Here is a 27,741-nt window from a genome sequence, read left to right on the forward strand (position 1 = left end):
TGATAATCTACAACGTAGTTTACTTGCACCTTGGATAAGTGTTATGTCCTTTCCAGGGCATTTTTCAAAGTAAGCTTGGGTTGGATGTATGGAGTATGCATCGGAAGGGACTGATATTAAACTTGAACTAGATATGATAAACTTACCGTAATATCTATTCAATTCAATATCACCTAGTTGATCCTAGATCAAATGATCTCAATCCTGAGATGGTTAGGTTCTAGGTCAGTTTCATTACTTGTGTTCTTTAATCTATTAGTTAAAGTCGCCCAAATGGTTCTTCCAGTGACGTATAGGTTAAGAACATGGTAGTTCAATTGAGTGGGAGCGCTAATCATAGATATAGAATCTATAGCTTCTATCCGGACATAGAAGTGAAATAATGATTTCCTTCGAGCTTGGCTAAATAGATATAAATGATAGAGCACTCATTTTAGTGATTATATTAGTTCACTGAAATATCATTTATAGGTTGCTAAGTGTTTTAAGGATAAAATACATTGAAGGGTGTAACAGTAATTTTATCCCTACTCAATGTAAATTATCTATAGAGGATCATTGATTATTGAGATTATAACAATGAATAACTAATAGCGTATCTATATCGTGAAACATATAGAGCGTTCTATATAATTGAGAATGCAATTCCAAATTCTAGAGTGGTGCAAGGAGGAATTAATAAGTTAGAGAATTTACTTGGTAAATTCTAGACCTTCTTATTGGAAGCTCGGTTATATAGGCTCATGGTCCCCATACTAGTTGAGACAAACTGCTTGTAAGACTCAGTTAATTGATTTTAGTTAATCAATTATAATTCTAAAATTAGACGATGTCTAGTTTGTGAATTTTCACTATGTTATGGCTTAATTGTGAAGAAATGGGATTTTAGGGTTAATTTATTAATTAAGAGACTTTGTGGAGTCTAATTAATAAATATTATTCATGACAATTTTATTTAATAATTATTTAATTATTAAATAAATAGTTTTGGCATTTATAGGATTCAAATTGCAAAAAGTGGTATTTGTAAAAAATAGATAAATGATTGAGAAAAATGGCAAAAATCTAACTAGTGTTGGGCCCATTAATGGCTGGTCACTAGGTCCCTATTTTTGCTCCATTTTTATCATTTTTTATTCCAAATAAATCAATCCTAACCCTAAGTGAAGTAGTATAAAAAGAAAAGAAAGTCTTTTTATCCAACTAATGAAAACATTAACTCTTGACCTAGTTTTCTTCTTGAGAGGCAACTAGTGAGTTTGAGACTTCTTCTTCTTCTTTTCTCTTCTTCTAATTCGAATCCTATAGCCATCTTCACAAAGAAAATTCGAGCCTTTAGTGATTGAGTGCATGCCCAACCATACCAAGTTAGTCCTCAATCATAGTGTGTAAGACTGTGAAGAATCCAAATAACTGAAGGAGTTTCGGGCTCAGATCTTGGTGATACTCTGCGACAGAAAGGATACAAGGGTTAGAGATCTGAGCGGAAGGAGTCATTTAATTTTGTTGCAACCAATGTAAGGTTTCTCATACCTTTTATGTGTTTATTTTATAACGTTTTAGAAGTTCATGTTTAGGATGTTAAAAACATACTTGTTAGTAAATCAAGATCCTGGTAAAATATATTCCAACAATTTTGGTCTTTAAAGGTGCCTTCGAAGATTAAAATTTTTCTATGGCGAGTTCTTCATGATGTTCTTCCAGTTGCTGCCACTTTGCATAGAAGACATATCGCTGATTCAAGTAGATGCCCACTTTGTTCTAATCATCAAGAAACAACTTTTCATGCTCTTTTTGCATGCAAAAGAGCGAAAAAAGTGTGGCCACGCAAAAGAGCGAAAAAAGTGTGGCGTTCGTCTGGTATACATATACCACAACTAATGAATCATCATGCTTCTTGTAAGTCTCTACCCTTTTATATTTCAAATTTATTAACCAAGCAAGAATCAGAACAAGTGGCTTGCATCAGTTGGAGTATTTGGAATGAAAGAAACAATGAATTCCATGGAAAAAAAATCAAAGCCAACTAATATATTATTGCAATTTGCATTGAATTACGTGGCTGAATTTTAATCTGCAAATTGTAATATTAACAAAGGAGGACAAGACATCATTGCACGTAATTAAAGATCCCATTCTATTACACCACAATGGATTTATCCTCCTTCTGGACGGCTTAAACTCAATACTGACGCTGCGGTAAATATAATGGAACAAAAAGCTAGTTTTGGAGCCATTTTGCGTAACTCTGATGGGGAGACTTTAGCTGCCTTCTCCCTCCCTATCCAAAGATGTTACAAACCAGAAATACTTGAGGCTTTAACAATTTTCTATAGCCTTCGGAGGCTAATTGCACTTTAGTTTCCTGTGCATTACATTGAAACGGATTCACTTTTGGTGGCGAAAGGACTGCAATCTTCCAATATCATAGTTTCAGATTTCATTGTATTTTATCTGATATTCGTGATCTTGTGACCAATTTCCCAGGAGTGCAGATTTCTCATGTTCCTAGATCTACTAATACTCATGTTCATAAGTTAGCTAAGTATGCTCTTTCGGTGGACACAAATTGTATTTGGTTGGAGGAAACACCCCATCCTTTTTGAACTATTGTATCTTAACATTAAACATCTAATATATAACAGTTTTATTCTCAAAAAAAATTCTCAGTTGTGAATAAATACTTAAGTTTAATTTTTGACGGTCATAATATTTAAGTTATATGTCTAAAACTCTGTAAGTAATTGATTGTTAAATATTAAGTCATTATTCACATGTTATTTTCTTATTGGTATATTTACCTAATTTTTTTTTAAAAAGTAAAAATTTAATGACTTGGACCAATTAGGAATTGCGCAATTTACTTAATACTTAACAGTTAAGTACTTACAGAAGTTTCAGAGTTATAACTTAGGTATTATTACCGCCAAAAATTGAACTTAGGTATTTATTTACAACTGGGAGTTAAATTTAAGTATTTATGTCGCAAATTACTCAATTATATACTCTTCCTTTCACAATTTTCTCCCTCAATGGGTTCTTCTTCCATCAACGCTAGCTTGATCTGACCCCTCCAACTCATTTTTGTTTGGCATCTGAGTTTTAGTTTTGGGATTGGTGCCGCCAGATCTTCCTAGCCCTTGGATCTCTGACAACACTGAGATAAACGGTTAATTCTCTTTTATAGTATTTAAAAAATATATATCTAAATATAAAATACACTAACGTAATATTACGCACGTATCACTTCCTTCAATTAGTGTTTCAAATGGCAAAGTTGAGGCATATCTTTCCCTTCTCATCTTTCAATTATCTTTCTATGCTTCTCTATTATTTTTGTTGTCATTTATTATATGGAAATCTTGTTGTTGTATGTTATTATATCATTAGTTTTGTGTATTATTCTCTTTTTATTTTGTTTTTGTATTTTTTTGTTTTTCTAAAATTTAATGTTTTCTCTAATTTTTGAGTGATAACAATTCCTTTTATTGATCATGATGATGCTAATGGTTGTGTCGGTCATTATGGCAGTGAGCGTCGGTGTAGAGAGCTGACGAATGTTAACCCAAAAACTTTTCTTGGGGACATGGACATAAATGTTTGAGATGTAGCATGAAGGATAATGTCACAGAGTTAAGTAGACTCGAATCATAGTAGCCGACCTAGGAGGGGACCCTAGCCCTCTATCTAGGTTATCTTTAGGATCTCTAGAATGGAAGTTTGAACTTCAATAACTTGAATCCAACTCACTATATTTTAGTATTTTGTACCATGAAGACATGAAGCAACTTAATCCAAGGCTCGGGAGCTAAAATTACACGAACCTGTAACCCAGAAGCCAACATTGGCACTTAGGGTTTCACCTGACGCTGAGGTTGACATATCCAACTAGGGTTTCAGTTTCCAGGACTTTCTTAGTGCAAAAGGGTCGAAAATTGCATTAGGACATCAACTAGACATACCACAGACATATTTAAGACATCAAAATCAAAATCGGAGCAAGTTCATATTTGAGCAATCGGGGCCCCGAGGCCCCGAGCACCCAGCGCCCAGGTTGATAATCTGTCAATTTAGGCGCCTTCCAAGTATCAGATTGGAAATTCAACTATTGCATCTTCTTTTTCTTCATTGAAAATGAAGAAATAGGTCCTTTCAAAGAAGAAACAACACTTCCTGGGTACAAAAAACAAGGCCCATTGCCCAGTTTGACACTTGGGGCTGGCCCTGCGCCTAGCACCTAGGCTGACACCTGGGGCAGGCCAACATAGGCCATTTTAAATGTAGTTTTTTTGAGAATTATTTCGAGCATCTTCTCTGTTTTTAGAAAATATTGAGATTCAACTATTTTTGGGAACCAAACAGAATTTCTGAAGGGGCAAAACTGGGACCCAGTGCCTAGGTTGACACTTGGGGCTGGGCCTAGCGCCCAAGTTGACACTTGGGGCTGGGCCTAGCGCCCAAGTTGACACTTGGGGCTGGGCCTAGCGCTCAAGTTGACATATTGTCAACCTAGGCTATTTCTAATCAAGTTCACCAGAAAGTGTTTTAGGCATTTTTTTCCATCATCATAAATAATGAAGATTCAAGCAAACTCAGGGAGGAAACCACAAACCCGAGCCCCTAAAAATAGGGTCTAGCACCTAGGTTGATAATGAACCTGGAACGCTGTCTTCAATTGCTCAAATGCCGAATCTGATGCTGTTGCCCCTGATTTTGCCCAATATACGTGGACCAACTGGACAGGGACGCGTGGACCAAAAGATCTTAACATTTAAATTAATTGCTAAGTCTTGATGAAGAAAGGCGTCATCCGAGACATGCCTCCCGGAGAAGGCATTCGGAGCCCTCTATGCTCCCGGAGGCCTAAGTAACATCAAAGCATCTCCGCGAGGTGTCAGGTTTCCCCTGAGCAGTCATCTCGCATTTAATGCCGCATGGGAGGAAACGTGTTGGGACTGCCACACGCAATAAAGTCTGACGACACGACGAAAAATCTGCACCTACGAAGCTATGATCACTTAAGTCTATTGACGGCTACACTGCGAAGAGTCACGTCAGTCAAAAGGCAATAAGGACATTCCACATAAATGTTGGGTTTTATGCCCTAAATAAAACTCTTTACAATCTGATTAGTTATCAATATAAGAAATTTGAAGTGATTGATGTTTGCATGAATTTTACATGCTAATGGATTAATATGTTTGATATGTTTATTACATTCATACACACAAAATAAGTTAAATCCAGATCATATGTTTATTCACAATTACAGTATCGTCAACACAGTCGAATGTGATTGTGATCATATGAATCAAAAGACTTGGTCCCTGTTTCATCAGTGTTATTGGATTTACACTAATGTGATAATCAGCGATGATGTGTACTTACACTTGGAGTAAGTGTCATGTTCTTTCCAGGACATTAGTAAAGTATACTAGTTTCGAATGTATGGAGTATACATTGGACTGGACCGATATTGCAACTAAGTTAAGATATTACAAACTTACCGTTATACATATCTTTCCAAGTCAATATCAGTAGTTGATCTTAATATTAAAAGAATCTAAATCCTGATATGCTTGGGCTCAACTCAGGAGTACTATTCATGTTCTTTGATTTATTAGTTAAGCCTACTTTTGGGTCAGGGTGATACGTATATTTTGGGAACATGATAGTATGATTGAGTGGGAGTGCTGAACATAAATATGGAATCTATAGCTTCTACTGGTGTATAGAAGTCAAGTGATGATTCTCTTCGAGCTTAGCAAATAGAAGTAAATGGATGAGCTCTTGTTTAACTGACTAATTATTAGATCACTAAACACCATTTACAGGTAGCTAAGTGTTTTAAGGGGCAAAATACATTGAGGGGTGAGAACGGTAAAGAAATCCCATCTCGATGTAGATCATCTATATAGAGGATCTTTAAATCACAATAAGATTATAACAATGGTTAAATGAGATAGTATATTGATATCGTGGAACATACAATATGCTCTATATAAGTCTGAGAGTGCAATTCTAAGTTCTAAGAGTGGATTCAACGAAGAATTAATAAGTAGGAATTTACTTGGTAAATTTGGTTCACTTATTGGAAGCTCAGCATATAGATCCATGGTCCCCATTCTAGTTGAGAACATTATGCTTGTAAGACTCATTAATTGATTCGTGATTGATCAATTATAATTCTAAAGTTAGACTATGTCTAATTTTATGAATTTTCACTAAGCAGGGGTGAAATTGTAAAGAAAAGAGTTTCTAGGTTTATTTATTTATTAATGGACTTTATATGTCTAATTAATAATTAAATTAAATGACAATATTATTTAATAATCTATTTTAGTTATTAAATAATTAGTTTTGGCATTTAAAAGGTTAGAATTGGAAAAATTGGCGTTTTTGAGAAAATAGAGATAAAATTTGATAAAACTGCAAAATCAAGTGAGGCCCAATACTACACCATGGCCGGTCACTTAATGTGGGATTTCAAATTAATATTTTCATTATTTTAATGCCAAATAATTCCTAACCTAAACCTAGTAGTAGCCTATAAATAGAAAGTGATGGCTCAGTCACAAAACATGCTTTCACATGCTTTCATTAGTAATCTGACAGAAATTTCTCTCTTCAGAAAAACTGAGCCTTCCCCACTTTCTATACCTGGCCAAAATCATCCCTCTCTTTTCCCTTCATCAATTTCGTGACCCTAGTGAAAGAGTGAGTGCCCACACACAGCAAGCAGTAACTCAATCATAGATTGGAAGACTGTGAAGGATCAAACTTGAAGAAGAAGGACATTCGGGCTCAGATCTTGATTATACTCTGCTACAGAAAGGATTCAAGGGTTAGAGATCTGAGTGGAAGGAGACATTAATTCCGCTGCATCAATGTAAGGTTTTCTTAACTTTATATGTGTTTAATTTATCGTTTTAGAAAGTTCATATTTAGGGTGTTTAAACAACATACTTGTGAGTAGATCTAAGATCCTGGTAAAATAAATAATTTCCAACAACTGGTCTCAGAGCCATGGTAATTGATTTAGTTGCATGAAATTTGGACTTTAAAACGATTGTTTGTTTATTTTTGGATGGTATCATGTTGTATTGAGTGTTATTTGATGAATGATTGATGTTTGTGAATTTTCGTGAAAAATAATTGCGATTCTGTTTCTGGAATTATTTTTATTGGATAGTATGGAAAAACTTAAGCAAGTTACCTTTTTACAGAACTCAATTTCGATTTTATTTGAATTAGTTATGATTTTTTGAAGATTCGAAAAAATCGGAGCTGTGCTGAAATTTTCCTGCGATCGCGAAAACTGTCCGTACAGCTCACAATTTTTTCGTTTTTCTTCGTTTTTTCATGCTTTTTCATGGAATTAACTTCCGATTTTTTGTATAGTTTTGTATATATAGATTTGCTATTCCTAATTCAATTCTAATTATCATTATGAATTAATTTAATATTTTTAAATTTAATTCAAGATATTAGTGTAATTTGAATTTTAAAATAGTAAATATCTATTAATTATCTATCTTATTTTTAAATTTGATTATATCTTATCTTATTTTTAAAGTTAAGGTCAGATTTTAAATATTTTTAAATTAAATCTTTTTAAGATATTTTGACCTTATTTAAATTTAAAATAAGATAATTATAATCATGTAATTTTAAATAGATGTAAGATATTTTGCTAACTTTTAAATTTTGTTATTTTATTTATTTAAATTAAATTTAAAATCTGAAAAGATATTTCATTTATCTTTTCTAATTTTTATTTAATTTTTTTTTAAAAATAACATTTAATTTTTAAAATTAGTTAGCAAATTTTTGAAATGATATTTAGGGTGGTTGAAACCTAATTTTTCAAAATAGTAGGTTTAATTTTAAATATTTATTTTTTTAAAAAATTTCAAAATTTAAATTTTTTTTATTTTATTTTCGAAATTAATTAAATATATTTTTTTTAAATTTTATTTTTTCGAAAATTAAAATATTATTTATTTATTTATTTAATTATTTATTTTTCGAAATTATTTATTTAAAATTAAATAAATCCTACTTCCAACTATCCAGCTAACCTTGTTGCAGGAGTATGTGGTTTTAGCTTGTATGTAAGTTTTTAAAACCTATTATTACTTGATTGCAAATAGCCATGGTTACTTTTTGCCAGATCTAATGATCTGATGGCTCCCTTGGTCAAGTTAATAATTTGTAACAAGTAAATTTTACAATCTTCTTTCATCTGTGTATGACCTAGCAACATGATAGGACCCATCCAAAGTGTGTCTGTGTGAGCCTATGTGTTTATTGTTTTAATATAGATGCATATAGGTTGTTGCTAAATAAAATGTCACACCATGATAGATTTTATTTAGGTCCATCTAGTTATTGGACCTATTCAATTAATAACAGTTATTTATTTTAAGGTTAAATTCCTCTCTTTTGGGCCTTGTGTGAGAGTTGGGAGCCATAGAAGTGGGTACGACATACTGAACCCAGCACCCCCTCACATGAACTACCCCAATTGTGAAGGCCCATTTGCCTGATTTGAATAATTGTACTAGGTTAATTATATTAGTTTGACCTAATAAAATTGAATTAGCAACATAATTAACTTTTTAAATATATGAAATTTATTTTCATTTTAATATTTTAAAGTTAATTTTAAGAAAAACACTTTTAGTTTAGATATTATTTCTAGACAAACTATTTGTATTTTTCTTGTATTTAATTAAATATAGAATTTTAACTAACTAGATTCTTTCTGGAGCTTGTTTAATTAAATATTCATATTTAAGTTATAAATTAGTTGTAACAACTGATTTTTTTTTTATCTAACTTAAATTTAAATATTTGATTTAAATTTTAAATCAAGTTGAGGAATCCTAGGCATTAGTTATTAAAGATTCTTAAGATATTTTTTAAGTTAATATCTTTTCGAATATTAACTTAAAATGGAATATTTTAGATATTTTTTAGGTTAATATCTTTTCGAATATTAACTTAAAAAGATATCTTCAAATTAAGTGGTTATAACTTAATTTTTGATATTTAATTAAATCTAAATTTGAAATTATTTAAGTTTTAGATTTTTTCTACATAACTTAAATTAGATATTTTTCAAATTTTTTGAAAAGATACTTAGTCAAATAAGATATTTTCTAGATAGTAATTTCTAGACTACTTATTATTTCTAATATTTAAATAGGAAAATATTATACTTTGTGAAATTAATTATTTAAATAATTAATTTTGGTACAATTTTATTAAGTATATTTTTCCTAGTATTAAACTAGAAATTAATAATTAAGCCTTCTCTACACTTAATTATTATTTCTTGAATTTAATACATTTAATTAACTTGAAAAATTTAGTTATCTAAGTTGATTTTCATCATGATACTGAAATATTTATTTATTTTTCATGACACTTAATTAAATAGAAAATTATTTTTAGGTTGAAATTTAATTTTTTCAACTTAAATTTAAATAATTTTCAAAATATATATTTTTCTTTATTTTATTAATCAATTTCGAAATTTGCATTTTAATTATGCAATATTTTCGATTTTTTTTTTAAAAATAGATTGAGTTGTAAATTAATTATTTATTTTAATTAATTCTTGGACCAACTACAATCAATAATTTTTTCATTTAATTGATTAATTCAAAATAAATGAATTTAAAATATATATATTATTAGAAATTGAATTAACTAGTCAAAAGAAAATCTAGATAGGTGATATTTTGCTTGAAGTATTTCTTTTCTATTTTTATTATTTTCGAAAATAGTATATTTCTTTTATATACTTTAAATTTTCGAACTCAATAAATATTCTCAAAGGAAATTTTTAAGTTGCTAATTATTTAATTTAATTCAACTTAAATTAATTTCCTTAATATTTATATTTAAGATTATTACTAAGATGGAAATAATTAATTTTATTTCAATCACCATCTAAGTATAATTTTATAAATATTATATTAAATTCTTATTTTTGAATTTCAATTCTTAATTTCGAATTTAATGAGAATTTATTTATTAGAATAATAAAGAAAATACATTTTAAAGAATGAGCTTTATTATTATTAAGATATTCGATCTCCATTGTGGGTTTTACACCGCGTTTGTTTTAGTGAGTAATCCTCCCTAATGGAGGAACGTTCATTAGCAATTTCGCACCGTTTAATCTCGCATGATAAGTGGTTTGTAAGTGTTTTATATGGTATAGATCACCCTAATGGTGGCGACCATATTTGACTTGCAAATTGCGAAACAATGGTAGAAGCTCATGAGATAGAATAGCCTTGAGTCTCGCTTAAACGGGACAACGCTGGATTCCAATCTTGATCGAATAAAAGTTTGCTAGAATGTTTAACATTTTAGATGAGCTGACAACTCTATTCAATGGATGATAGCTTTGACTCTCGCCTAAACGGGACACTGATATCAGTTTGTTGAAAAACCTTGGAAATTATTTAGGATTGAATTTTTAAGTATTTTCTCATATCATTCCTACTTGCTATGTGCTTATAATTTCTGAATTGATTTTGTGTTAAACCATTATTAATTTCTATTTGTTGATTTCTATTATTTTGTAGTATCCTGTTTTGTCAAAATGAATCCCATGTTATCACTGTTGACTGAAAATAAGCTGAATGGATCTAACTTTAATAAATGGAATGAGAACATTAATATTGCTCTCATAGGAGAAAGTGCCTTGTTTGTTTTAACTGAGCCGTCACCTGAAGTGCCTGGGGATAATGCATCCAAAGCTGTGAAAGAAAAGTATGAGCGTTGGCAGAAAGCAAATGACAAAGCTCTATACTTTATGCTTTCTAGCATGGTTGACACCCTCAAAACTCGGTTTTCTAAAACTGAGAAGGCTGCTGAAGTTATGACGAAGTTAAATGAGCTATTCGGTAAGGCATCACTTCAGTCACGCTTTGACGCGACTAAGAAGTACATTAATGCACGGATGGAACCTCATCAAAACGTGCGTTACCATGTTCTCCTCATGTCAAGTTATTTCGAAGAAGCCCAGGATCATGGTGCTGAAATGGACAGTGCTACTCAAGTAAGTCTTATCTTGAATAGCTTGAATCCAGCATTTCTACCATACACATCAAATTATGTCATGAATAAGAAGGAAATTGATTTTCATGAATTAGTCAATGACCTTCAAACTTATGAAAATTTGATTGGAGGACCCAAGAAGAAAGGGAGTAAACCTCATAATCCTGGTAATGGTAATGGGACGATAAAACCTGAAGCAAATGTTGCCTCTGCTTCAAAGCCCAAATCGAAGAGGAAGTGGAACAACACCAAGAAGCGAACTAAAGCCATGAAAAATAAAAAGGCTGCTCCTTGTGGTGATGCTACACTTAAAGGAAAGTGTTTCTACTGCAATGAGAAAGGTCATTGGAAACCCCAGTGTCCTAAACTTCTTGCAAAGAAACAAGGTATTTCCATTTATAAACTTTAAGAGTTTTAGTGAATTATTATCCAATTAGATTTATGATTCTGGACTAACTTTGTTTATTTGTTTTCTTCTTCTTATAGGCCAAGCTACTTGAACTCAGATGAGTTGGATCAGAAAGCTGGACCAAGGGTGAAATCGTCCAGATGAAGATGAAGCTCTTCAATTATTTTTGAATTAATTGTTTTAGTTTAAAGACAATTTGGATTTCAAATTTTTGTTAGGGATATTTATCCCTGTTTCTCTCATATTGTTGCAATACATTTTTTTTATTAATAAAGTTTTTGATTTTCGAAATTTACTATTGCAAATTATGAGATTGAGCTTCATTTAATTTATCTTCATCAATTATTACCACATTATATTTATATGTTTGTATGTGTAAGTGTTTTTATTATTGATGCAAATTCTATTATATTTACAACTCTTCATAGAGTTATAATAAATAAACACTAGAAATTATTTCTATGTTTATTAATAATTGTTCATTCTAATACAATTATTAAGAATTTGTTTAATAAAAGGATCTTTTGATCTGATAGGGGTGGAGAAAAGTTAAGAAAACTATGCAGTTCAACGATCTTTTATATCTAATGAACTCTGGATAGTATTCAACTCCACATAAACTCTATCACACTAAGAGAATAATGATATTTACAACCTTTAGGGGTGGATCATAATCTCTATATACTTAGGGATGGAGGCTATCCATAATACCCTATATGTATATTCTTAGGGGTGGAGTCTATTCCACAATTCCCTATGTAACACATATCTTATTTAAACATGGAAGTAATATGATGAGTTAGCTGTTGTCAATATAAATTCTGGATCTTGATTGTATGTTCCATTTCGATTTTACTGTTGTAAGTAAAAGTATGATACCTTTTAAAAGTTCTTTGTTAAAGTTTCACACTACCTTAATTGAGTGGGAGAATTTTAAAGTTCTATACCCATCCTCATTAGGTTGATACTTGTGATAGGTACTTAAGAACACTACTGAAAAGCAAATCTAACCATTCACATGGATAAGAATAGCTTATCAGAATTATGAGAATAAGATAAAGAACTCTAGTTCAGTCCATTCGAATGACTTGAACCAAGAATTCTTAATCCTCATAAAATTTGATGGTATCTTAATTTTGATTACTTTATCTCTGGCATGTATTTTTCACTTCAAATACTAGTCTGCTATGTTGATGACTTAGTCTTAACTTAAAGTTTCAGACTAATACAAAAGTCACAACTAGGTAACTCTCTAAGCAATCAGAGGTTAAAAGTATTATTTAACCAGACATCTGCTATTGAGTGGGAGCTATCTGAGATGTAATCAAATAGGGAACATTAGAAGATATTCAAGAAAGATTTATGAAAGTGATCTATATGTTAGATATTAAGGAACTGTGTATCAGTTGTCCTTGTATCTCACCATCTAATTTCGAAATTTCTATGAGATGGTGCTTACTTTGGGGGTGGAGGAATTATTGTATAATAATTCAAGCTCTACCATATTTTAAAATATGAGAGATATGTCTTCTGTTAATTCAGATGTATTTTTAAAACAGTAAAGATTTCAGTATCCCTTGATGAGTAAAGCATATAGTAAAGGATGTTTCATAAGTGTATTTATGAACTAGTTTCCAGAAGTTTGGGTGGATTCAAATATACTACACTTGATCTGAAGATCAAGACATCAGATTGACCTATTTGCACAGTTTGTTTTATATTAGTGCAAGTGGGAGTTTGTTGGGTTTTATGCCCTAAATAAAACTCTTTACAATCTGATTAGTTATCAATATAAGAAATTTGAAGTGATTGATGTTTGCATGAATTTTACATGCTAATGGTTTAATATGTTTATTACATTCATACACACAAAATCAGTTAAATCCAGATCATATGTTTATTCACAATTACAGTATCGTCAACACAGTGAAATGTGATTGTGATCATATGAATCAAAAGACTTGGTCCCTGTTTCATCAGTGTTATTGGATTTACACTAATGTGATAATCAGCGATGATGTGTACTTACACTTGGAGTAAGTGTTATGTTCTTTCCAGGACATTAGTAAAGTATACTAGTTTCGAATGTATGGAGTATACATTGGACTGGACCGATATTGCAACTAAGTTAAGATATTACAAACTTACCGTTATACATATCTTTCCAAGTCAATATCAGTAGTTGATCTTAAGATTAAAAGAATCTAAATCCTGATATGCTTGGGCTCAACTCAGGAGTACTATTCATGTTCTTTGATTTATTAGTTAAGCCTACTTTTGGGTCAGGGTGATACGTATATTTTGGGAACATGATAGTATGATTGAGTGGGAGTGCTGAACATAAATATGGAATCTATAGCTTCTACTGGTGTATAGAAGTCAAGTGATGATTCCCTTCGAGCTTAGCAAATAGAAGTAAATGGATGAGCTCTTGTTTATCTGACTAATTATTAGATCACTAAACACCATTTACAGGTAGCTAAGTGTTTTAAGGGGCAAAATACATTGAGGGGTGAGAACGGTAAAGAAATCCTATCTCGATGTAGATCATCTATATAGAGGATCTTTAAATTACAATAAGATTATAACAATGGTTAAATGAGATAGTATATTGATATCGTGGAACATACAATATGCTCTATATAAGTCTGAGAGTGCAATTCTAAGTTCTAAGAGTGGATTCAACGAAGAATTAATAAGTAGGAATTTACTTGGTAAATTTGGTTCACTTATTGGAAGCTCAGCATATAGATCCATGGTCCCCATTCTAGTTGAGAACATTATGCTTGTAAGACTCATTAATTGATTCGTGATTGATCAATTATAATTCTAAAGTTAGACTATGTCTAATTTTATGAATTTTCTCTAAGGAGGGGTGAAATTGTAAAGAAAAGAGTTTCTAGGTTTATTTATTTATTAATGGACTTTATATGTCTAATTAATAATTAAATTAAATGACAATATTATTTAATAATCTATTTTAGTTATTAAATAATTAGTTTTGGCATTTAAAAGGTTAGAATTGGAAAAATTGGCGTTTTTGAGAAAATAGAGATAAAATTTGATAAAACTCCAAAATCAAGTGAGGCCCAATACTACACCATGGCCGGCCACTTAATGTGGGATTTCAAATTAATATTTTCATTATTTTATTGCCAAATAATTCCTAACCTAAACCTAGTAGTAGCCTATAAATAGAAAGTGATGGCTCAGTCACAAAACATGCTTTCACATGCTTTCATTAGTAATCTGACAGAAATTTCTCTCTTCAGAAAAACTGAGCCTTCCCCACTTTCTATACCTGGCCGAAATCATCCCTCTCTTTTCCCTTCATCAATTTCGTGACCCTAGTGAAAGAGTGAGTGCCCACACACAGCAAGCAGTAACTCAATCATAGACTGGAAGACTGTGAAGGATCAAACTTGAAGAAGAAGGACATTCGGGCTCAGATCTTGATTATACTCTGCTACAAAAAGGATTCAAGGGTTAGAGATCTGAGTGGAAGGAGACATTAATTCCGCTGCATCAATGTAAGGTTTTCTTAACTTTATATGTGTTTAATTTATCGTTTTAGAAAGTTCATATTTAGGGTGTTTAAACAACATACTTGTGAGTAGATCTAAGATCCTGGTAAAATAAATAATTTCCAACAATAAAAACCCTACAGCACCTAGGGATTTCACCATGCATTACCCATGGTATATTCATTGGGAATACCCAACTTTATGGATATTTACAGAAATACATGTACTATAATCCTGGGAATCACCCCACCAAAAACACTATAAATACCCCCTCAAAGCTCATTAAATGGGGTCGAGAATTTTGGGTTGCATAAGTGCAAGAAGAGTAAATACTCACCAAGAACATTCTCTGTATTTAATACACTCATAAATACACAGACTCGTGGACTAAGGCTCATTAACGCCCCAACCACGTAAAAATCCTTCTCTTAATTTCTTACATTTCTCTAATCTTCTATTATTTTATTGGTTGCCGAAAACCTCGGTCAACATTTTGGTGCTTTCATTGAGAGCTGAAGAAAGCTTCTGTAAACAAACTTTACATTACGACAATGGTGGAAACTAGAAGCACTCGTCAACCCCGCCCTCTAGAAGATGCTCAAGACCCGAATGAGGAAGACGTAGCCTCAAGAATAGCTGAGGGCTCCGAGGAAGAAGAAGGAATTCCTGATGACGATTACGAGGGAAACCTCGATGAGTATGCCTACGATGAAGGTAGTTACTCAGAGTTGGTGCTTCTAAGACAAAAGGCTGTCGATCACGAAGCTGAGATTGTAGCCCAAAAAGCACAAAACCAAAAAATGCAAGAGGTAATGCTGGCCATGCAAAAAGCCATGGAGGCGGCTGGCATCCACGTGCATCCCAAGGCAATGACTGCTTGACTTGGCAAGGAACCAGAGGAATCCTCGCCTAGTACCCAACAACAGAAGTCTAGGGAACCTAGCCCTATAAGGTATCCCGCTGAAGGGAACCAAAAGAAAAACCCTACCTCTACCCCTGGGAGAAAGAAAAAGTTACAGGATCCGCGAAAGGTCCGCTCTGATTTTTTGAAAGGGAAAGGTCCGCAGAGGGGCAAACTCCAGAAAGGGAGTATTGGCCCTCAGGACCGAGAGGACCGAAAAAGCGTTTTCGTGCACTAGGAGCCCAGAGGTAGAGGGAGAAGAGGACAGAGATGTCCTCCCGTCGATTTGAGAAATCAAATCAATGGGAATCAAGATGACCTCCAGGATCACCTTGACCAAAAGAAGTACGGGCCCGCGGTCTCCACGGGAACGTTAAATGAAGGAACCACGGCGGAACTCGCCATACTCCGAAAAGATATCGCCCGAGTCTCCCGGAGACAGAAAGGGGACGATTCCGACTTAGACTGTGAGGATCGGGAGCCGTGTGCTAAGCACATCCTGGAAGCAGAGCTCCATAAGCACTTTAAGATGCCCGAAATGGCAGCTTACACCGGGAACTCCGATCCAAGCGACCACCTGTCGCGGTTCAACCGTGTCATGACGGTCATGAGAGTCACCAATGACGCAAAATGTCTGTGCTTCCCGCTTACCTTAAGCGGGTCCGCGGAGGAATGGTTCAAGAAACTGGAACCAGGATCCGTGGGTTGTTAGAACAAGTTACAGACCAACTTCCGGAGACAGTTTGTCGCCGCAAGAAAGGTCAACCTGGAGGTCAGTGCCTTGACTAACATCAAGCAGCTGCCTACAAAGACCTTGAAAAATTATATAAAGAGGTTCCGAGAGGAAGCCTCGAAGACCAAGAAAGTTGATGACGGACAACAGCTTGCCCTTCTCCAGGCAGGCATCCGTACAGGGACTCCATTCTGGAACGAATTATAACAGGAAGGAGCCGCAAACCTTCAGGACTTCCAGAAAAGAGTCCAAAAATACATCAACCTTGAAGAGGCCCAAATAGTGGCCTATGGAGGATACTATCCCACTGGGATAGCAGGGTATATGCCTGGAGCCCTGCCGTCGGGTACTGTACCGACCGCGGCTCCACCGGCGAGTGGCATACAATTCTCTGCCACCCCCGGATACAATCAGGGTCAGGCCTTGGCCCCCGCATCGTCCCATTTTGGAAATCCCTCAGCCAGCCTGGTAGGTCTTTCCCAGGGCTCAAGGAGTAAACAATCCTCCAAAGGTAGCATCCAGATGGAGGAGAAACGCCAAAAGAGGGGGTACACTCCACAGTACACCCAGTACACAGAGTTGACGAACTCCCAAGAGCGTGTGTACTTTGCTACTAGGCAAAATACGCACTACCGGAGACCACCTCCCTTGTACAAGGATAGCTCCTGGAGGGACCCTAACAAAAGATGCGAATACCACAACGACATTGGGCACAGCACCAATGAATGTAAAAATCTTAAGGGTGAGATTGAAAACCTAATCCAATTGGGGCTTCTCTATGAATGGATCAAGAACTGGCTGCCTCACCTTAATCCGGGTCAGGCGACAGGGGCTTTGCCATAGGGAACACCAGGGGGTGCAGCAGGAGTATTGGCTCCAGTTGCTCCCACCGACGATGCCCAGCATATCCTCGGTCTGCCACCCAGACCTAATGGGATAGTGGCCATGATCTCAGGAGGACCCCACATTGGAGGAACTACCCGCAAAGAATTGAAGCGGTATGCAGGGGCCATGAAACACAATGAGGTTTGGGAGGTTACTCAACTCCCAGCTCAAAGGCCCCGGCTGGCGGATCAACCCGTCACGTTCACGGAAGAAGACGCCTAGACGGTGCGCTTCCCCCACCATGATCCGTTGGTCATCGAGACCCCCATCGCCAATAAAGTAGTGGCCAGGGTATTGATCGACAATGGAAGCTCCGTGAATCTACTTTTCAAGGAGGCCTTCACTGCAATAGGCCTGACAGACCGAGACCTCTCACCCAGTGGTTCCCAACTCACGGGGTTTAACGGAACGACGCTCATCCCAATGGGGAAAGTGTGACTTCCTGTCACCTTGTGCTCGGACACCCCCCAAAGTACATTCAAATACTGCACTTTCGTGGTGGTGGACTGCCCGACCGCTTACAACGCGATCCTCGGCCGACTGGCCCTGGTAGATTTAGGCGCAGTCACGTCCATACGACACCTGTGCTTAAAGTTCCCTACCCAGGAAGCTGGAATAGGAACGGTGAGAGGAAATCAGGGGGAGGCAAGGCAATGTTACAACGTTGCAACCCACCTGCCCGTACTGATGGTCCGGGAAACCATTGAGCCAGAAATGGCTGAAGAAGATGAGTTGGATCCCCGAGTGGGGTCTGAAAAAATTGTAGAACCAATGGAGGATGTCGAGGAGATATCAGTGTGTGACCTCGACTCCTTTCAAAGTACTCCGATTGGGAAAGAGCCTAGATCCGGAGGAAAAAGAAAAAATAATAAAAACACTGAAGGGCGCCATCGACATTTTTGCATGGCGCCAAGAGGACATGACCGGCATAAGTCCTCATGTCATCACCCACGTCCTCAACGTCAACCTGGACATGCCGCCAGTCCAACAAAAGTGACATCCCCTCGATTCAGTAAAGGCCGAAGCCTTAGAGAAAGAGGTGGACAAGCTTCTGACAAATAGCATGATCCGCGACGTGTACTACCCGGAATGGCTAGCCAATCCGGTCCTGGTGGCGAAGCCGAACGGGACTTGGCGAGTTTGTATAGATTTCATTGATCTAAACAAAGCTTGTCCGAAGGACTGCTTCCCGCTACCCAGGATCGACCAGATGGTAGATGCCACTTCCGGATTCAAACTACTGTCCTTCATGGACGCCTACGCCAGGTACAACCAAATAAAGATGCACACGACGGACCAAGAGTGCACTAGCTTCAGGACCGATAAGGGGGTATACTGCTACCTAGTCATGCCTTTCGGACTGAAGAACGCTGGTGCGACCTATCAAAGAATGGTCAACCGGATGTTCAAAGGCCTCTTGGGGCAAAACATGAAGGTGTACGTGGACGATATGCTAGTCAAGTCTAAAGCATGCAATAGCCATGCAGACGACTTAGAATAGTGTTTTGAAGTAGTCCGGAGATACGGCATGAAGCTCAACCCAAAAAAGTGCACCTTTGGGGTCAAGTTCATCGTTAGCCAAAGGGGGATTGAGGCTAACCCAGAAAAAATCCAAGCTCTCCTGAGCATGCCATCCCCCAAAAAGCTTAAAGACGTGTAGAGCCTAACCGGAAAGGTCCCTGCCTTGAGCCGTTTTATCTCCCGGTCTACAGACAAGTGCATCCCCTTCTTCAACATATTGAAGAAGTGCCAAAAATTTGAATGGTCGGACGAGTGTGAGGAGGCATTTAAAAAGTTGAAACAGCACATGGCCAAGCCTCCGATCCTATTAAAACTCGTTCTCAAAGAGGACCTATTCCTATATTTGGCCGTCTCTGAACACGCGGTCAGCGCTGCCCTAGTCCGGGAAGAAGAGAAAACTCAGCATCCCGTGTACTACGTCAGCAAGCGCATGATAGGGGCGGAGACGCGGTACCACATCATCGAAACTAGTGTTTTTCCTCCTAATGGCCTCAAGGAAGTTAAGGCCATATTTCCAAGCACACTCGATTAAGGTACTGACCAATCATCCGCTCCGGCAAGTCCTGCAAAAGCCAGAAGCATCCAGAAGGCTCCTCAAATGGGCAATGGAGTTAAGTCAATTCGACTTACACTACATCCCCCGAATCTCCATAAAAGGCCAAGCCCTGGCGGACTCCCACCGAATGCAATGAAGCCGAGGCAACCGCGAGTGCGCCAGTACCATTGGTCCCCACATGGAGAGTGTTTGTGGACGGAGCCTCCAATGAAAATGGATTCGGAGCGGGGTTTGCGATGATATCCCCGACCGGACTTCGACTCCAGGCACCCCTACGGTTCGACTTCTCAGCTTCAAACAACGAGGCCGAATATGAAGCCTTGATAGCAGGGCTGAGATTAGCAAAGGCCGTAGGGGCCAAAAGAGTAGAAGTCTACAGCGACTCCCAACTGGTCGTAAATCAGATATCGGGAGAGTACGAAACACGCGGCGAGCGAATGGCCGCATACGTAACAATAGTCCGGGAGCTGCTCCACGAGTTCACGGACTACAAAGTAGAAAGAATCCCTTGGGAAAAGAATGCTCACGCGGACTGTCTGGCTAAGTTAGCTTCAAATAGTGAAATCGAAGGGCTGGGGGTGGTACCCGTAGAACGCTTGGTAGAGCCAAGCATCAAAGTAAAAGAGGCCATAATGACGGTTGGGCAAGAACCCAACTGGATGGTCCCCATCATAGAATACATAACGAAAGGTGAGTTGCCCCAAGAAAGGGCACTGTCTCGAAAGATTCAATATCAGGCTCATCGTTATGTAATGATGGATCAAATTCTCTACCAAAGAGGACTCAGCATGCCTTATTTAAGGTGTGTATCGGACCCTGAAGCTAGACAAATTATGCTGGAGGTCCACGAAGGGTTCTGTGGAGATCATACGGGAGGACGCAGTCTCTCAAAGAAAATATTGAGATAGGGATACTTCTGGCCAACAATGAAAAAAGATTGCATAGACTACGTCCAAAAGTGTGATTCATGCCAAAGGTTCGCGAACATACCGAGAGCTCCTCCCAATGAAATTACCCTGATGACTAGTCCCTGGCCCTTCGGGGTTTGAGGAATAGATCTTATTGGGTCCCTGCCAACAGGAAAGGGAGGAGTAAAGTATGCAATAGTAGCAGTAGACTACTTCACCAAATGGACAGAGGCTGAGCCTATGAAGACTATAACTGCTAAAAAAGCACTAGACTTTGTTATCAAAAACATAGTGTGTCGATACGGCTTGCCTCACAAAATAGTCTCTGACAATGGAAAGCAATTTGATTGCGAAGAGTTTACTGACTTCTGCAACCAACATGGAGTAGTAAAAAGCTTATCTGCGGTGGCAAGACCCCAAACAAACGGGCAAGCAGAAGCAGTCAATAAAATCCTAAAGGTCACCCTAAAGAAAAAGCTGTTGGCCTGCAAAAACAACTGGCCCAAAGAGTTGCCAAGAGTGTTATGGGCCTACCGGACGACCCCCAGAACCATGACCGGACACTCGCCTTTCTCAATGGCGTACGGTTGTGAATCGATGGTCCCGGTAGAAACGTTATTCCCGTCCCACAGGAGAACGACTTACGATCTAGCTACAAACCAAGCTTTACTACAAGAAGCGCTGGATCAAGTTGAAGAGCTCCGAGACTAGTCTCAAATATGGATGACAGCTTATCAAAAGAAGGTGACCAAATATTTTAACTCCAAAGTTAAAAACAGAAAATTTGCTATTAGGGATATGGTCTTAAGAAGAGTCTTCCCAGCCACCCAAGAACCCGGAGTGGGGGTACTTGGGCCAAATTGGGAAGGAGCATATGAAATTGAGGTCGAAATCGGTTCAGGCAATTATAAGCTAAAAAGGATGGATGGAACCATTGTGCCAAGGGCTTGGAACGCCGATCACCTCAAAAAATATTACCAATAGTTCAAAAGTATAACTTAGGCTTTGTTTAAAGAGTTTGTACCGTCTAAGTGTATGCAGCCTCTGTATTTTAAAATAAAACTGAGTGCGTTAAAAACAAAGTTTCTATGTCACTCAGGGGGTACTAGGGCATACCACACGGACAGACAAAAAACAGGCCAAAATTAAAACATCCTGACCCAAGGGCAGGTCCAAAAAGAAAAAAAGAGTATGCACGAAAAAAAGAGAGCATATGTATAAATATCCTGACCCAAAGGGCAGGTCCAAAAAAGAAAAATATGTGCATCAAGAAGGATCATATATATATAAAAATCCTAGCCCTAAGGGCAGGTCAAAAAATAATTATAAATATATTCAAAGGGCCCGGGGACAGGCCTTAACCATTGTTTCCCCTTAGAAAATAGAACAGCTGTAAATAAAGATTGTCTTAAATAAAAGAGAATTGGCTGTAAATAAAAAAAAAGATAAGAAAAATCCGGGTTGTATTCATAACGGCCTAGTCGATTCGAGGAGGAAGGCGAGGGCCAATGCGAGCCTCCAGCATGGCGTCAAGCTTCTTCTTCTTCTCCCGGAATTTAGCAATCATCTCCGCGGGTTTCGGGTAGAAGTCGAGCTTGATATTCTGGCCATTTGTTGACCAGGCCATATAAACGCCATCGTCGAAGCGCTTGATGCATCGGCTGCAGGAGATGGGAGAAAGGAGCTCAACTTTCTTAGCCTTCTTCAAGGCTTGATCTTTAAAATCCTTGAGCTCCTTCAGCTCCACGGCCAAGTTTGCCCTGGACTCCAAGTCCGCCTGGTGCAACTCCTCTAAGGACTTCACCTTGGCAGCCATTTCATCTAAGGCCTCCCTGGCCTCCCGGAGCTCGCGCTTGGCCTTGGCAACAGCCTCGCCCTCCGCCTCAGCTCCTCCCGGTGCTTGGCCTCCAGCCTGTCCCTCCGAAGGACCTCCTCCCGGATCATCGCCTCCGCTTGGGCTTCCCTCTACTTGGCCTCCTCCTCGAACTTGGCCTTAGCAAGGGCCTCCCGCCGCTCAACATCCTCTTGGAAAGTCCGCCTTTTAGCAGACAAGTCCTGCAGGGTCTTCATGACTTCGTCTATGCCCCCAAATTCGGACAAGACGAAGCCGTGGTTGATCAGGTTCTTGGAAAGGCGGCCGGCCTCTGCAGCAAGCTGGAAAAAGATGCAAGAGTGAGTAAAGTCCTTAAGAAAAATAATGAGGAAAGAAGTAAACTACGGAATACTTACCATAGTCAAGGAATGGCTGAGATCCTAAACTTGAAAGACGGAGTTCAAGAATGCACAAGCAGCGAACCGTTTAGGCATGCACCGGGTTAGCTGGGATACAAACTCGCCGGTCATCTCCACGGGAAAAGGAGCCAAGGTAGGCCCGAGGAAACGATTGAACCAGTCTGACAGGGGGTCCAAGTTTAGATCCCACGGGTTCTGGTAGTTCTAATCGCTAAGGGTATTTTGCATTTCATCTCGCAAAACCCTCCTCAAGGCCTCCACCTCAGCATGCCCCCGGGAGTACTCGTCCATGGCCTAGTTGTGCTTGGCTATCCGGAGCTCCTACCTTGCCTCATCTCCGGGTACCGGAGTCAGCACTATGTTGGGAGGCACAGTATATTCCTCCGCCTCGGGAGGGATCCCGAAATCATGGCTCGGGGCCAGAGTGTCCACTCTCCGCGGCCGCTTGGATGCCTCCTCAGCTACCATCTTGCCTTTGCGTTTGCGGATCAGAGCAACCTCTTGCTCTTCTTCACTTTCTTCAACTTCCTCAGGAAGAGGCCATTTCTCTTCTTGACGTTCTTTAGCTTCCTCAGGAAGTGCCTCCTCCTCATCCACTAAGTCAATAGTGTTTGGAGGGGCACTGGAAGAAGCCTTTGAAGGGGTAATCATCTGGGAAGAAGTTGGAAGAAGGGGAGCATCAGGAGTGTGAGCTCCGACAAGGGTGGCCAAAATTGGCTCCATAGGATTAGTTGCTACAATAAGAGAAAAGAGTTAAGTGTTAGAATACCTGTGAAAGCAGTAAACACTTAAAAAAGCAATCAAGCTAGTCCTACCCTGACTCTCTAATTCGGCCCTAGCAAAGTTCCGAATCTTAATGCTGGCTGCATCATCCCCAAGATAGCTGTCCGAAGGCCGGAACCAGCTAGAAGAAAGATAGGCAGAAGGGTCCAAGGGAACGGGCTCCAGAGGTCCAGAACCCATTCAGGACCGACCTAAAAAATCTCCTAAGTTGGAGAAATAATAGTCCTTTGCATGATCCCCCCACCGGGTCGAAGGCATCCTAAACCTAAGGAGACGTTCATCGAACCCTACAGGCCTAAGGCTAGCATATTCGCTAACGGGAGGGACATAATGTATTGCTAAAGGAGACTTACAAGAGCCGGAGGTGCTGGCGTCAGGAGCCCCTGTATTCGGCACCTGGACGATGGGCCTTGGCCTAGGAGCCCTCTTCTCAACCGGGCTCCCAATGCGAAGGGATCTCCCGGCAGCCGTTTGGCTCCTCCTCTCGACCGGGCTCCCAACGCGAAGGGGCCTCCTGGAAGCCACCTGGGCCTTGGTATAAGCCTTCTCCTAGGCCTTCCGGTAGAGATAATCTTGGTACTTCTTCTCTACGGTGGCAATAATCTCATCCCGGAAGGTCTTCTCCGCAGGCGGAACCCTTACGTTCGGGCAGATAACCTTAGAAAGGTTGGAATCCTCCACCGACTGGTGCAGCAGGATCAGCTTGGCCTTCCGGCAGTTCTCCGTCGTGACCAACCCCCCGACGTCGAGATCCGCCCTATCATAAGTCGCAAAGGTCTTGGCCCGCTGAAGAAAGATCTGAGTAGGCGCGGTCCGCTCGTACGGAGGGATCCTAACCCACTCCGTAAGGAGCTCTGGGTGCTCCACAGCCCGGAACCCGGAGGAGAAAAAAAAGCGACGGCGGTATTCCTTGACATGTGTTTGCTGGTTATAAAGGACCACGCCCTCATTCGGAGGGTGGGCCCGGAAGCCGTAAAAACCATCCTTAAGTTTGTCCCCCTTTTTAGGGAGAGAAACGAGTTCATAAAAATACAAAATCTCCGCCGGACTGGGAGAGCCCCATGCCCGAGCGGAGTAAAAAATAAAAAAGCCTGAAAGCAGGCGGTAAGCTTGTCGAATAAGTTGGTATGGCGCAAGGCTGACAAATACAAGGAAATTAATGAAATAATCTTGAAGGGGAAGCATAGCCCCGGCCATCAGATGCGTCTGGCTCCAAGCCCCGAAGCCTCTGTAATTGTGGTTAGGGGTCTCTGCATCTCGGGGCGGCCGGTGGTACGTCCCAGATGTCGAGGGCTTGATGCCAGCCACCTCCACGATGTTCTCCAGTTGGTGAGGGCACGTTAGAGTAGAGTGAAGCTCGGCCGCTTCCCATCCCGTAGCACGAGGTCTATACCCCTCCTGGGCAACAGGACCCACCATGACATCTTCCAAGGTGGCCACACGCTTCCCTCCCTTCTTGGAAGATTTGGAACCGGATGAAGACATTTTGATTCTGAAAAAGAGTTAAAATTCCAGCAATTAGGCCCCATACCAAATCCTAAATCAAAAAAGGGAATGGGGGTCCCCTAACCGCTGGAAAGAGGCCCCCTCCGGACGGTTGTCAACAAGAAAGCCCTAGAAGGATTTCCTGGACAAAAGTCGGGTGCCAAAATCTCACAGATGGTGACATTGCGCACAAAAGGAAAAGGAAGAGAAGGGGTAGAAATTCGAGAAAGACAAAGTCTTCTCCATACCCTTGAAGGTCATCACACAAAAAGTGAATGAGCCTTTACAAAAATAATAATAATGTGTAAAAAGAGAGTGACCCTAACATCAGAGAAGGGAAATCTAGACATATTACGTAAAAACTCAAGGTGAAACATTCCCAGAAACTTCAAACACCAAACCCAGAAAAACAAAAAACAGTAAAGCATGCCATGAACACAAACAGTAAAGTGAGGGATGCGAGAAACTTACATAAAGTGTTGGAACTGGGGGTTGCTGTTGATCAACAAAGAAATTTAGACTGACAATAACGAGCAAAGGTTAGCAAAGAAATCTGTAAAGTGTTTGAAGGTTTTCTGGTCTGAGGATTTCTTTCTCTCTGGGAAACTCGAAGAAACTTAGCGAAAGGATGAAAGTAACCAAATGAAAGAAAGGTGGTGGCTTTTATAGGCCAAGGTGCATGAGGAACAGGCACAATCACCTACCAATCGAACGGCTGGGGAGGTGCACGATTCAAATTCCCAAGAATCAACGGTGAGATTGATTCGTAATTAAGGCGGTGGAAACGTTTGAGTATCCGTCTGACACACATTAATGCGCCGTATCAATCAATGGGCATGAAACGAATCGACGCCTGCAAAAAGTGAATCACTGCATTAATGGCAAGCATTAAATACACCCTCACGCGCCTAAAGCACGTGCCAGGAAACCGAGGAGTCAACCGGAGGCACTTGAACAAGCCTTGATTCATTTTTCAAATAAACAAGGTTTGGGGGGTAAATGTTGCCCCTGATTTTGCCCAATATACGTGGACCAACTGGACAGGGACGCGTGGACCAAAAGATCTTAACATTTAAATTAATTGCTAAGTCTTGATGAAGAAAGGCGTCATCCGGGACATGCCTCCCGGAGAAGGCATCCGGAGCCCTCTATGCTCCCGGAGGCCTAAGTAACATCAAAGCATCTCCGCGAGGTGTCAGGTTTCCCCTGAGCAGTCATCTCGCATTTAATGCCGCATGGGAGGAAACGTGTTGGGACTGCCACATGCAATAAAGTTTGACGACACAACCCCCAATTTGCACCTACGAAGCTATGATCACTTAAGTCTATTGACGGCTACACTACGAAGAGTCACATCAGTCAAATGGCAATAAGGACATTCCACATAAAAACCCTACAGCACCTAGGGATTTGAGCATGCATTACCCATGGTATATTCATTGGGAATACCCAATTTTATGGATATTTACAGAAATACATGTACTATAATCCAGGGAATCACCCTACCAAAAACACTATAAATACCCCCTCAAAGCTCATTAAATGGGGTTGAGAATTTTGGGTTGCATAAGTGCAAGAAGAGTAAATACTCACCAAGAACATTCTCTGTATTTAATACACTCATAAATACACAGACTCGTGGACTAAGGCTCATTAACGTCCCAACCACGTAAAAATCCTTCTCTTAATTTCTTACAGTTCTCTAATCTTCTATTATTTTATTGGTTGCCGAAAACCTCGGTCAACAGATGCGACCATTGAATATAAAATGGTCAAAAATAGGAGAGGGGACCTCATCCTCAAGTTTGAAAGCATTGGAAGTATCAAAAACAAGATCCTGGGAGCTTGGAAGTAAGTACCCAGCGCCCAAGTAACAAACGGCCTGGTGCACTGGGTTCTGCTTATCCAATTATGATGTTATTTCAACTGTCTATCTAGTTTTTCACAATAACAAAGATCTATGAAGTCAAAGAAGTCAAATTCATAACTTTGCATTTCTCATTTCCAGCTCACTCAGAAATGAATAGTTTTGAGTCTCTAATTTCTGCAAAACAGTAACATCTCTGAGAACTGGTGACCAGCTTTTCTAGAACACATAAACTGACTAAGTGATGTCAAAATATCACTTAGGCATCTTAAAGTACATTCCTTGGATGTTTTTACTGTAGCGCCCTAATCTATAGGGACGCCACGTGAGTGATTTTATAAACCAGTTTAATACTAATAGAATAATTAATTATTAAAAACTGTGATAATATTTAAATCTTGACTGAAATAAAACACTAAAACGGACATTATAATGGCATAAAAAGTGTGTTCCGGGGATCCCTGTTATAAAAAGTTTTACAAAAGAACTATATACGACAATGCCTCAAAAACATAAAACCAAAATACACAATAGAAATAGCCCAAAATAATCCTGGCAACCCGACACATAGGCCAATGAGGTCAATATGTACATTGCTGGAGAAGCTTGTCATCTCATGATTGATCTAACTTTTCTTTGCCTTTACCTGCACCACATAGCACCAGTGAGTCACAAGGGCTCAATAAGAAAAGTAATAATAATAATCATATAGTTTATTATTTGAACACTATCATTTATACACAATCAGAATCAAACCATCACACATTGTTCATAAGATGAAATCCAAATCACTACTACATCTTCCACGAATAAACATCAGTATACAAATATTTGGTAATACAAAATTATTATACCAAT

The sequence above is a fragment of the Cannabis sativa genome, chromosome 2 (assembly GCF_029168945.1).
Source record: "Cannabis sativa cultivar Pink pepper isolate KNU-18-1 chromosome 2, ASM2916894v1, whole genome shotgun sequence".
Lineage (NCBI taxonomy): Eukaryota > Viridiplantae > Streptophyta > Magnoliopsida > Rosales > Cannabaceae > Cannabis > Cannabis sativa.